This window comes from Haemaphysalis longicornis, unplaced genomic scaffold (assembly GCF_048455015.1).
Source record: "Haemaphysalis longicornis isolate Haplotype H1 unplaced genomic scaffold, Haemaphysalis longicornis Haplotype H1 scaffold_2, whole genome shotgun sequence".
Lineage (NCBI taxonomy): Eukaryota > Metazoa > Arthropoda > Arachnida > Ixodida > Ixodidae > Haemaphysalis > Haemaphysalis longicornis.
The window spans coordinates 33,990,619-34,003,391 of NW_027526295.1; the positions used below are offsets into that span (position 1 = coordinate 33,990,619).

General features: G+C 43.9%; 1 long non-coding RNA gene across 1 annotated transcript; it reads left to right on the forward strand.

Annotated features, from left to right (window-relative positions):
* The first annotated feature begins 3,186 nt into the window (after positions 1–3,186).
* Positions 3,187–8,613, forward strand: LOC144167049 (uncharacterized). The gene is made up of 3 exons (XR_013321831.1): positions 3,187–3,461; positions 5,084–5,353; positions 8,303–8,613. It is a non-coding gene; the product is annotated as an uncharacterized LOC144167049 (long non-coding RNA).
* Positions 8,614–12,773: the final 4,160 nt, after the last annotated feature.

The window sequence follows — 12,773 nt, forward strand, 5'->3', positions numbered from 1 at the left end:
TCTTAACATTTTTACACCGTTTAAGGTGCTAGAGGGGTGTACTGAACATTTTGCACCCTTTTTGCACCTTTCAAGCGCCCAAATATTGGTCGGGTACCCCACCTCGAGGGTGCCAAAATTCGGGGGTGTAATCAACAGTTTCAAAGGGTGCTATGACCGTTAAAGGGGTGCTAAAAAGTATTTCTTCTCGATTGGGGTGTTACCACGGCACCCTATCGTTAGGGTGCCTAAAAGAACGGTGTGTGAATGCAAGCATGCAAAATTGCACAAAAACAGGCTGAATGTTAAAAACCGCACATTGCACTATTTCACATCCCGTTGAGAGGTTTAAATATGAACTCTCCACATAGACCAGGGGAAATGCTCTAAAATTGCTGTTCGTAAATTGAACAAAACGTGCTGAATGCTTAAACTCCACTCTGCACTAATCTACTTCTTCGAGTGTATCACAAGGTTCGTTTCGATGTCTGGGTGCACGGGAAGGGAAGGCTACAAAATGCCTCTTGTAGTCCTATAAATAAAACTTTTACGCAAGGCATCCGTATCCTCAACGAAATCGAATTTGCCTAAGAATTTGTTCCCGTATTATTATACCCCGGGCAAAAAGTCCAACAAGACTTTCTTGTTGGGCTCACAGCACGCCTGTGGGGCTAATACGAAGTTCTGTCGGCACTCTATCGTTCCAATAGCGTAGTCTTACAACAGGGAGTTTAACCTTGATGGCGTTTGTGGGGCCAATAAGAAGCTCTGTCAGCACTCTATCGTCCCAACAGCGTAGTCTTCCAACAGGGAGTTTAACCGTGATGGCGTTTACAGGCTCGCCAACACGATCAGTGAACGCCAACAGACGCCTTGTTCGTAATCAGCGGCGCGAGCGCGCCATCAGACAGAACTGACAGACGCCCTGAAGGTGGTTTTTAGGGCCTAAACAGCAGCGTCTATGTCTGGCGTAGACGCTAGACGTCAGGTTTCGATCCTACGACTCTGCGGGCGGAACGCAAGGTGCACGGTACTCTACCAACTGAGCCACAAAGCCGACACAGAACGGAAGGTTACGAACGTGCCTTATATCCTTGACTCATTCAACCGTCGGCCAGAGGTGCGCCCTCTCCCCCGCGTCCTCCTCGCCTTCTCTCCTCTCGCAACGCCCTCTCTCGCCGCGTTCGGTTCGGGCGCACAACAGGTGGGGACGTGCGCAACACCCTCTCTCGCCGCGTTAGGTTCGCGCGCAAGAACAGGTGGGGCGCTCGCATCGCGCTCTCTCGCCGCGGTCGGTTCGCGCTTAAACCACATATGTCGTTCGCGCGCGCTGCGGTCGCTAACATCTGTGGCGTGATCGTGACGTCAGCATCACGCGTTCGCGTGGTGGCGATTTCGGCGCTATAACACTCTCTCGCGAGGGGCACTGGATTGGATTCGATTGGATTGGCTTGGATTGGATTGGATTAAAGTGGATTGTGTTGGATTGTGTTGCGTCATAGCCGCTCCACGTTGCGTCATAGCCGCGGCAGGGGGTTCACGGCACGTTTCACCATCGACTTCATCGACAATGTCTACGCTGGAAGACAACAATTACAACAACAACAACCAATACGTAATCCATACGACTTGCAGGCGCGCCCCCCCGCAGAAATGCTCTGCATTTGATCGTGCCCCTCGCGAGGGGGATGTTTTTCTCTTGCCACGAATGGGACTCCGTTTTCTAAATTGGTGAATTCCAATTAGGTTGTGTTTTAAGTTTAAACAGCGGGCTGGTTGCCGGTTCATATCTAAAACTGGCCGTCATCAGCCGGTTTTTTGGCTTTTGTGCCGTGATTATGTCCGTTTTGGCGTTTTATAAGCGTTAATTCAACAACTAAGACGATAAATACGTGTCGACAAGCTGCGCAAAGACACGCGAGCAGAGAAAATACGCGGGCGATCGCGCTGCCTCAGATGGAGGGGGACCTAAGGGAAGAACAAAATAACGAAATTCTACCGCCGCGGTCAGCAATTGCGGTTACTTTTCAGTGAAGCACATGCAGAGCGATTAACCAAGCTCTCAATCACTTTCATTACAAACGTTATGCTGATTTCTCTCTAAGAAAACACTACAATAAATGGCACTTCATGTTAAAAAACATGGCGTCTTTTTTCAACACAAATCCCCCCTTCCCCCGCCCCCTCCCGGAAGGCCCGTTTTTTTTTTCGGGGAAAGGTGGTAACCCTACGCTGCTGTTCTGCCTACCTGCTTGCTGTACCTATTACGTCGCCGCCACCGCATGCTTCGGTCGCTTTCTAATAATCCCCACTTGTTACAAACTCAGAGGTTTTCGCACTGTTAGCAGTCGTTTTACACGATGGGTTTGATGCGCCTGACGTGCCAGGAGTGACGTCGCTTGTAGTATTAGAGCGACGTTGCTTGTCTACAAGACGGTGCCGGTCAAACAAGCGTTATCAACGCCACAATTCTAACGGCACATTCCATTTATTTCGTGGCTACCGTGGCTGGCGCAGAAAAGGTCGGGTTGACTGCGATAGGTTTTGTTGAGTCAAATAATGGAGCTTTGCCTCAATCGCTTGCAGCGCTAGCAATGCGGCCTCGTCTGCAAGACCGGTGCGTGAAAAACAAGCGTTAGGACAGCCAGAATTTCAAAAATGCAGCATAAACTAGACACAAGCGACAATATTCGTTGACAACTTACGTAAGTATAGAGTTGTTTTAGGTGCCCCGTGCACGGCCTGCCGAGATAGCTGATTGTTAACGCGTCCGTTTACTGTTTTGTAGGTCAATGGTTCGATTCCTCGTCGAACGTGGTTTTTTTTAGGTGAGGGTTTCATTAGCTCATTTTTTTACGACCAGGGTAAGCGCCTGTTCTTTGCTTTCTATCACGCCGACATTTACCGCCCTCTTCCTAAACCCAAAGTAGCTCGTTTTCTCGCACGTTCTCTCTTGAGAAGCCCGCCGTGAAAACAAAACCAAAACAAACGTCAAAACCTCTTCACAATATCAGTATATATGTCAATTACTTTATGTGTATTCACTTTTTGTGTTTAAAAACCTTAAATTTAAGTTATAAACACATTTCAGACTTTGAAAGCAGAAAGATAATTACCAACATTACAGTACTAACACAATTTTCGTCAAACATAGAGGTGCTGCATTTGAAGTCTGGCAACTATCTCTCACTTTTTGTGTGTTTTTTCATGGCGTTTTATGCCGAGTGGTTGGTGGCGTGATTTAATCTGTTTTATCTATTTCAAGCTTATATCATAGTTATAGAAGTTTTATGGGTGATGTCTACCCTTCCAACCTACGCGTGTGTTGAACATGGGGACCCCGGAAGAACGATCATAGCCGGATAAAATACTGCGCGTCAAAAGTGGATGACATTGCATCAGAAGAAAGCGTGTTCGTGTGTCCGCGAGATGAAGACGACAGTGAAGGAGAATTGTACGTTGGAAACATCGTTTTTGCTCGGGTAAGTACGCATTTTTTATTATTCTGTATTTGGTTGGAACGAGTTCTGGTGTTTATGGGTCAGTAATTCGCTAGACCCCCATCTCGTTTGCTCTGAGAGCCTACGTGAGTTAGTATACGTGTTTGGCGCCCAGTCCACCGTTTCCGCAGAAGTCAGCATCAATTTACGCTGAAGCTAGACCTTGGCTACATGCTCGCGCTGTGGTACACGGCTGCTAATAATTTCACATCACGCAAGGCTCTTTAACACCGGGGCGTTTGTTTATGTGTCTCTCAAACAGTGCCTTTGCGGTTGCAGATCGCAGTCGCAATTTCGCGTGAGTGGCACAACGCTGTGATTAGTCCTCCCTCGTGAATACCCGCGGTATACCAAGAAATAACATGAACAGGAGGTTCCCTGGAAGTGCATGTGAAAAAGCGTACACTTGATTCCATGGCTGGCGTCTCGTAGGTGTTGTGAAATCTCTCCCCCCCCCCCCTTTACACGAATTCCGTGCAGTGCGCTTCGGAGCTATTGCGCTCGCGAGACCGGCGACCGTACGCCTCGCGGTCTTCGGGCCGCGATATGTGTGCTGTTCTCGTGAAGCTCGACAACAGCGTCGTGAAATTGCCGTACTGGTTCGCCAACGCGCCCCGACAGCGTACGCGTCGACCGGGTGCTGACGGAGTTGTGCTGCAAGAAAAGCAGGCAAGAGATGAGGGCGCACGAGGTGTAGTTAAACAGATGAGAATTTACAAAGTGCAAGGTGGAGAAAATAGTGTGCAAGGGCCGGAAACGGTGAGAGAGTTCGGGCCGCGTTAAACAGATGAGAATATACAAAGTGCAAGGGGGAGAAAATAGTATGCTAGGCCAGGAAACGGTGAAAGAGTTCGGGCCGCGCGCAAGCGAGCGAGTACGGTAATTTACGTTGCCGAGCTTCACGAGTCTGGCACGAATATGACGACGCCCTTCTGAGAGTTCATAGAGGTATAGAATTCACATACGTGCAAATTGAAGGTGAAATGCGCGCATGTGGCCTCGCAGGGAGTTAGCATAGTCTCGGGGTAGTGGGGGAGATTTCACAACGCCTACGAGGCGCCTGCCGATTCCGTCAGAGTAGCTCTCGGGAAGTCTGGGGCTTGATATCAGAGGCTAATGTATTGTTTAAATTAGTGCAGAAAATTGAGCCAATTCGCAAGTTCTCATTTTCGCAAAACCGCAGGCCATACAGAGACTAACAAGAAATCTGTAGGCACTCACTCAACTCGATTTATATTGGAGAATTGAACGTGCAGATACAAGTCAGACATTGAAATGGAGGAGCCTCAACTATCACACACCAGTTCCGATTGAAAGCAAGGGATACAGATGAGCTGCTAGCATGCGTTCCATGCAAATTAGCTCAGTAGCTAGCTTTGCATATATCATACATACCCCACTCACAGTACCTGCGGGTCTAATAAATACATTCTTACTGTGACCTAAATTTCACTTGGGGTGTTCCGGGAATGTTCTTATTAGTGCCTTGGAGGTTACTGTCTTTAAGCGATTAAAAATCTACTTTATGTAAGCATTCGTGCTTTGTGTGTGCTCTTCTTGTATTTCAAGAAGTGTCAGCACACTCACAGATAATGCACTTGCAGCTGCTGCTGCTGGCTGTCCTGGGTCAGCTGCCTTCCAGTCCAGTTTCAAAGGCTTTGCCAGGGCCTCCCTTGGCCAACCGACACTGCACCTGCTGTACCAAAGTACTGCCTGGCCTTTCGTTGGTGCTCCGTACGCTTTGCCGCCAGGAATGGTCATTCGTCAATCATCTGGCCGCTTGGACCACCCGTTCAGAAGTCAGCGCATTTGCTCGACACATCGGTCCAGGCACTGCTGCCATATCGGTGCACCCACCGATTATGTACTTTCAGGTTAGTTATTGCATGTTGTGGAACCTGCCATGATGTATACCTGTTAGCAGTGCTGTGGCCTCTGATTATTTGAAACATTTTTATGAAGCAGTGCTGTGCGTATGGAGCGTGTCATTGCTTAGCAGAGATATTGGAGAGAATCTGGGCCGATGACTAAAGGGCAAGAAGAGAAATTGAGCTGACTTTGAAGCAAGTATTCGTATGTAATCAAGCCAAGCAAACATTTAGGATCTTTCGATATGGTTTTAAACTTGCAATACAAACTGGTCTACTTCAGATCATACTGGTATTAATCATACTGTACCGAAAAGTACATCCCGCAGTCTGTAGAATTCTGACAGCGCTTTTTTCGCAGTCTCTCATGATAGGCACTATTCTCAATGGTTGGAAGATAGTCGAGTAGCACCAGTCTTTAAATCAGGAGATGGTACTTCACCATTAAATTTCCCTAACAAGCACCATATGCAAGGTCGGGAAACATTTCATCCACTCTGAGGTCGCTAATTATTTATAAAATCACAATATCACATTCGAGTATCATCATGGGTTTCACAAGGGTTACTTGAGAAACACAACTTTCAGGATTTGTTCACGATCTACATTGATCCATTGACGCAGGCTTACAAACGGCGGTAGTTTTTCTCGATTTTTCGAAAGCATTCAATCGCATTGCACACCACAGACTACTTCTCAAACTTCAACCTAATGTCCTCACTTGAGCGAAAGATTTTCATTCTTCTCAAATGCAGTTTACTTCTAATAACTATATACTTGTTTTGCTCGTGCCACTTTGTTGTCCCCCCAGGCAGGTTGCTTGGTCTATCTTCAATGTTGCATATCCTCCCATGTAGGTCTATTTGCCGATGACGTAGTAATTTATCACACAATTTCTTTCAACTACTACCGTCAATGCTTTCAATCTGATCTTAACACAATTAACTCCTGGTGCTGCAAATGGCTAATGTCGCTTATCTCTAAAACAAAGTGCATGACTTTAACGGTGGCAAGTCTCGAATTGTAAAAACTTACTTCATTAACAACAGCCTGATTACCTCTTGAGACAAAGGTGTTTTGGTAGGCCGGTAGGGGAGGGGGGATTGCATGGTGGATTTCAAAAGGTACATCGATTGGGAAAATAGGACGTGTGATTATTATTTTCATTTGCACTCCAAAACTCGCTTCATTTCATATGTTTAACCCACTGCAGTGGCTAGGGTGGTGTGCTGTGGAGGCGAATGTCGGTTAGATACCGCTTGGTGTGGCCGCTTTTCAGATGGAGGCAACACGTAAAGACGCCCGTGTTTTGAGATTTCGATGCGCACAAAAATACCCAGGTGGTCAAAATTAATGCGAAGCCTTCCCCTACAGTGCTCCCCATATCCCAAGTGTAGCTTTGGCGTGTTAAACCACCGTTTTTTTTCATGTTTTTGGTATATTACCAGCTGCTGTAGCAGGTGCAACTTAAAGGTAAAATTATACATAATGTTTCCAAGAGCTAAATATAAAGGCCATATTGAAGTGCGTTTATGGGTCTATCTTTAAAGGTAAAATTATACATAATGTTTCCAAGAGCTAAATATAAAGGCCATATTGAAGTGCGTTTATGGGTCTATCTCATAGCAGTAGTGAAAGGTTATACACTCTGGTGCAGGTTAAGAACGGCAATGGCTCATGTGGTGTAGTCCAGTGTTTGACGGAATGCCGTGTAGGCAGGTAAAAGCATTGTTGCAGTGATGAAACGTAGGTCACTGACCAAGTCAAGAAAGCCATTTAACGGTTTGTTGCTTGTTCACGGTGAGCATGTGTCGTGGAAAACGAAGCTATATAGTGGGCATTACGCGGCGCAATGAGTTTGCATAGGTATGGTGCAGATTGCCATCCATTATATTGATAATGTTGGGCGTCGTCTGAACGATGAGGGACTCGAACACTAATCGAGAAGATAGATTGCACTCAGTTGTCAGTAATTTTGTCTTGTTCTAGTCGACCACGTGTCCCGTCCTCTCACGGTGCTCTGCCAGTGGACTTGTTTTTGCATGGCCCTTGTTCACTTCGTTCCAGTGCTGCATTAATCTTCTGTGCAGATTGCCCGTTTCGCCAATGTACACTGATTTGCATTCAGCGCATGGAATCTAATAAACAATACCCGGAAGCTTGGAGCGTGAGAGGGGGTCTTTCACGCTGACAATGTCAGAACATAGCTTGCTAGTGGGCACATGCACGATGTACGCACTGCGTTTCTTGAAAATGTGTGCGAGAGTTTCACCGTAGGTAATTGCTGCACGTTTTGATGCAGTCCTTGTGGCTGCCTAAAGCATTATATTCAGGAAGAAGCGAAGAGGGCGACTAGCAGGAATCCGCATTGGCATTAGCAGGCAGAAGCGTCTACAAGGCCTGTGTCAAAACGTGCTGCAATTCTCGTCCTACACATCAATCAAGCTTTTGCACGCATTTTCAAGAAACACATTGTGCACATCATTCACGTGCCCACTAGCAAGCTATGTTCTGACATTGTCAGCGTGAAAGACCCCCTCTCATGCTTCAAGCTTCCAGGTGTTGTTTGTTTTGAAGGTGACACCTCCTGAAGGTGACACCTCCTTTAAAGGTGACACCTCCTTCCTTGCCTATTTATGATGCTTGATTGTTCAGTTTGTGGGGATAAGTTTAGCAGATTGCTCACATGTCTAACCTGTATTTGTGCTTGAGCAGTCAAACGCTGATGATAGCAGTGAAGTAGGTGAAAACTGTACTTTGATTGTAGTTGTGTGCAGATTACATACATTGTGTTAATTCGTAGAAAAGCAAAATTGAGGTAACCCTGCTAACTGTTCAACATTGCAGCATTTTATTATGCAAACGTTAAGGAGTTCAGCTGCTTGTTAAAGGTGAAATAAACAGTGGTACAAAAAGAAGAGCATCTACTAAACAGAAATAAATCCACAATCGCAGGATGCCAACGGTCTGCCTACCAACTTGTGTCCTGCATCGTTTCTGCTGGCTGGAGCGGCTCATGGAACATTTTCCAGCTTCTCAAAGTTTGTGGTCAAGCGCTCCTCCAAGTGAAAGATGCCGCAGAGGGATCTTTTGTTTTAATGCCACAATTTCATGTGCTCAGCAGCTAATTTACTCGTAAGGCTTTTTAAATATTCATCACCCAAGAGGGCATGTTACCTTCGTCTTTGGTGGAATGTGTCTGCACTCGGGTTATTCGTGACAGAAACAAGTGAACCGCGTCGTGAGAGTCATTGAGGCCTTGTTGATTGTGCATGCTTATGAAATGACATTTTCATTCGGCTGAATACTTTCCGAATATTACGATTTGTGAACAAATTATGGCAAAAGTCATGATTAGTTTTACTACAGTGCAGGATAAAAATGACAACATACGTTTTAAGCACCTCTGATATTTCAGATCGTTGGCTGGTGAGCAATAAAAGAAAACTGAAATTTTTTTAAAGTAAAATCAAATATTTATTGTCACCAGTGCATGACCATACTAAAAGCTATCTAGTCACCAAATTTAGAATTAGACATGAAATGCCAAGAAAAATAGGGAAATAAACTAGACAGCTCACTACAATAAACCAATTCGTAAAATTCCTCAATGTCTATAAAGTGATGATTCAGGCGGGTTAGTTAAGGTGTCAGTGGGTTATCACACCCAACTAGCAGGGAAGCACATGAGCTCTCAATATTAACATGTTTTTAGTGAAGACCGTCTTCCTTCATTAAGCTGCTTTGCACATTGATGCCAGTCTGATAAATGTAGTCCTGAATTTTTGTTATGATCAATCTTTGTATGGGAACCATATATTTTTATATGATGTCGCTGTGTATTTCTGAAACTGTATCTAGTCACCAATTCCAATTTGTTGTGGTCAGGTTTTTTCAACTAATTCGTAGCTTTTTTAACAATTATGGTATATTTTGTGTGCCTAAAGGAATGCCTCATTACATGTTTAGCCTATGTAGTGTTGAAAACGGACATTTTGCTTCAAAGTGGAATGTCGGGCTAGCAACATGGTACTTTGCGTGCTGCTCACTTTCATTCATGCCATTATTTTTTATATTATCATTTAAAATTAAAAACCAACCAATTTGCTGTCGTTTTAATTTTGTCACCTACTTTATACTTTTTTTAGGAGAACGACGGGACAAACTTGTGCCGTCATTCTGTTTTAACTGTTTCCTGTGTTTACCACTGGTTTTTTATGCATTCAAATATTTTTTATGAGTTTGTTGAACAGTGATTAGTTCAGGTGCTCAAACAATTTTTGGCTGCGAAGGCTCCCTGTAGCATTTGTATAAGTGCTCTCTGCTTTTTTTTTGAGCCAATACCCCACCACCGGTCTTCATGAGGTGGTCTTTTGTAGAAATAAGTTGAAATAAATATTTGTTTGCATTGCTTTACATGTTTTGAAAGAATTTCTTGTTCATTCTTGTTTCATTCAACCCCGTTTCAGAATCCTGCTTAAGGCATTTCCTCTGTTATTTTTTTTCAGAACCAGGAAGGGTGCTCATCCTCGGTTCTTGCTGAAGCAGCAGTATCCATACTTCACACGTGAGCTCTGAACACACAGTAATTATGGTATGAAACATTCTACCAGCATAAGCTTGCTTTGTAGAGGTAATTGTAGATGTCAAAGCTCTTGACAGTGTAGCCCAATGTCTGGTGTAACGCGCAATGTCTACAACTTGTAAAAATTATTTTGTGGCTATAATGTTTGAGATTATTTTCAAATGCACGTCAACTACTATTAAGAATCACTGTGTAAACTGGCAGCCATTTTCCTGGTGGATACAGAAAGTGAAAAAGCGCATGTGTAGAGATTTCAGTGCACCCTAAATGTCCCAAATTTGCTAAAGCTAATCCAGAGCCCTCCCTGTGGTGCACTTCATATCCCATGTACAGTTTTGCGTAAAAACAGCTAAAAATTTATGATCAATTTAAACTTATTTTAATGTTTTTAAATGCAAATATTCTCAGTTTAAGCTGCTATATTTAGAGTAAAATATTTTGTAACAATTATAAAGCTACCAAAGGTTTACAGAAAAGCTTTTTGCTTTTGGTTATGCACCTTCTTATCAAAAGAAAAATGTTGTTAAGAAAGGCAGAAGAAACCCAAATATGGAAATTAGCAAACCCTAAAGCTGCGGATAGACTGAATGTTTTGTAGAGAATCTTTTGCTGATTTCAGTTCTAGTCAACTCTACAAAAGTCTATCGACGTAGAATGCTTGCCGTGAGGCACCTCGTAATACTAGCCAAAACTAATGGGCCCCGGCTGTTGGCTTTTCATTTGCAACAGTGACAAATGACCCCACATCTGCCGGCAGGGACATAATGCAAGGCACCATGTACAAGCTCGCCTCATGATAAAATAATGTTTTATGAACCATGAAATTACATTTCAACCATGGGCTTCACCAGGGAACTTGTATGCATTGTTCTGTGATGTTTGCAGTTCTTGTTATTGCTATGGGGGGTCATTTAGTCTAAATGTATGGTTATAAAACTCCATATACCACCAAACCTTGCACGTGCTATACTATATGAATATTTTTTCGTAAAGCAAAAAGAATAATGCAAACGAAAATAAATGGCTTGGGTACCCAACTTTTAGAAGTAGATTATAAGCCGCAGTAAGGAGGGAACTATATTATGAGCCGCAGTACGGAGGAAACAATACATTTGCATTTGGTCTTCCTTCATATTGAACCTTCCTGCTCAGCTCAAGAATAAGGCACTAAACATTGCAGGTAGCTACCGTGATTGGAAGTTTGATGCAATACTGAGAAGCCAAGGGTTTTAAGGTTCAAGGAAGTTTTGTGTGGTTGAAGTGTTGCACACCTAATTGCTTTCACTGCGTAGCATGGTTATGCTGTGCAGTGAAGCTCGAAGGATGTGTACTGCAGTTCGGCAAAGTGAACATATAATTGTTTTTTTACGAAGTTTTGAATAATCAACTACCTCTAAAGTTATAACTCTGTACTGAGATGTGACTCCTGACTCTTTAAATATATGTTTTAACAATTGGTGACACAAGTTTAAGGAAATTATCAGCTGACGTTGAGCTTCAATAGAATGTCTCACAGAACCGAGCTTGGAAAGCACGAATGTATCATACCATAATCGTGTGTCATATTGTGCAATATGTGGTCTCACACCTGCTGCACCATTTGTGAACCGAGGATGACGCACCCTTTTTGTACCGCTTTAGGTGGGTGCTTTTGCAGAAGATGCTCCTACAGATTGGGGTGCTAAGTAGCACCCTAGGATACTTTTAGGTCGAAAAGGGTGTTATAAGGCACCTGTCTTCTGGGGTGCTTCACAAAGGGTGCTCCTGCGGCGACAGAATCCAAGCACCCTAAAGGGTGAAAAATTTTCAGTTTTTAGGGTGCTCCTGCGGCGACAAGCTGGAGCACCCTTTTGGGCGTAAAAATTTTTAGTGTGTAACTAAAAAAAAGCACCCAGACGTGGATATTTCTTTATATTTTCTTTGCCCTGCCTTTCACAACGAAACGTGTCATCAATGCGAAGGAAGGGAGTGCCGTGGTCAGTTTTTGAGCATAGTACAGTGTACAAGTTCCGTTTTTTACAGATACAAATAACAACAAATAATATCAGGGAAAACTGTTAAGGTGCGCACTTAATCCCTTGGCAAGAAACTGTAGTCTCGACTTTGTCTTGGAAGCAGAAACTGTAATAAAGCAGATGACACGTGCAGAAAGGCAGGCTGGTATACCTCGCACAGCCCCATTCGCCCAGCGATCATTCTTTCTTCTTGTTCTGCAGTTTTGTCTCTTTCAGACGCGCTTTTTTTCGAAAGCGCACTTGTACGGACTGCCCAAGTCGCTAAATTACTTCAACTGCTACTCGTTCCGGAGGGCAGTACTGCTACGGACGAATTACAGAGCATCTACCAAAAAAGTCCCATCTCATGCTCCACGCTTCAAATTTCCCTTTCATTTTGTTACAGCATATTCTGTTATAAGATTCCGCAATGTACCACACAGAACGATGGCCAGGGATTAGGCGCTACGATGACATACTGATTGTAATGAACACATCCAGTATGGCTATCGCAAAAGGAATTGCAGTGGTCGGAGCAATAATGCAGTGACTGAGCCTTAACTAAAGCTTACTTTTAACAAAAGTGTGGCTAACACATTCTATAAGGTGACACCTAACAAATTATTCAGGGTGATCAAATATTCTCATTCATTGTTAGTATTTATGAGCCTGTTGTAGGATTTTATGTTTTTTTTTTTTAAATAAAATTGTGCGCCATTCGTATTGAACGCTGCTATTTGAACGCGCCACTACGCAGGCCTACATTTAAGGCTTCGAGGCTGGCGCGATGGGCGATTCCATAGCGACGACTGCGATTTTAACAAAAAAAGGGCAAAAGATATATCCA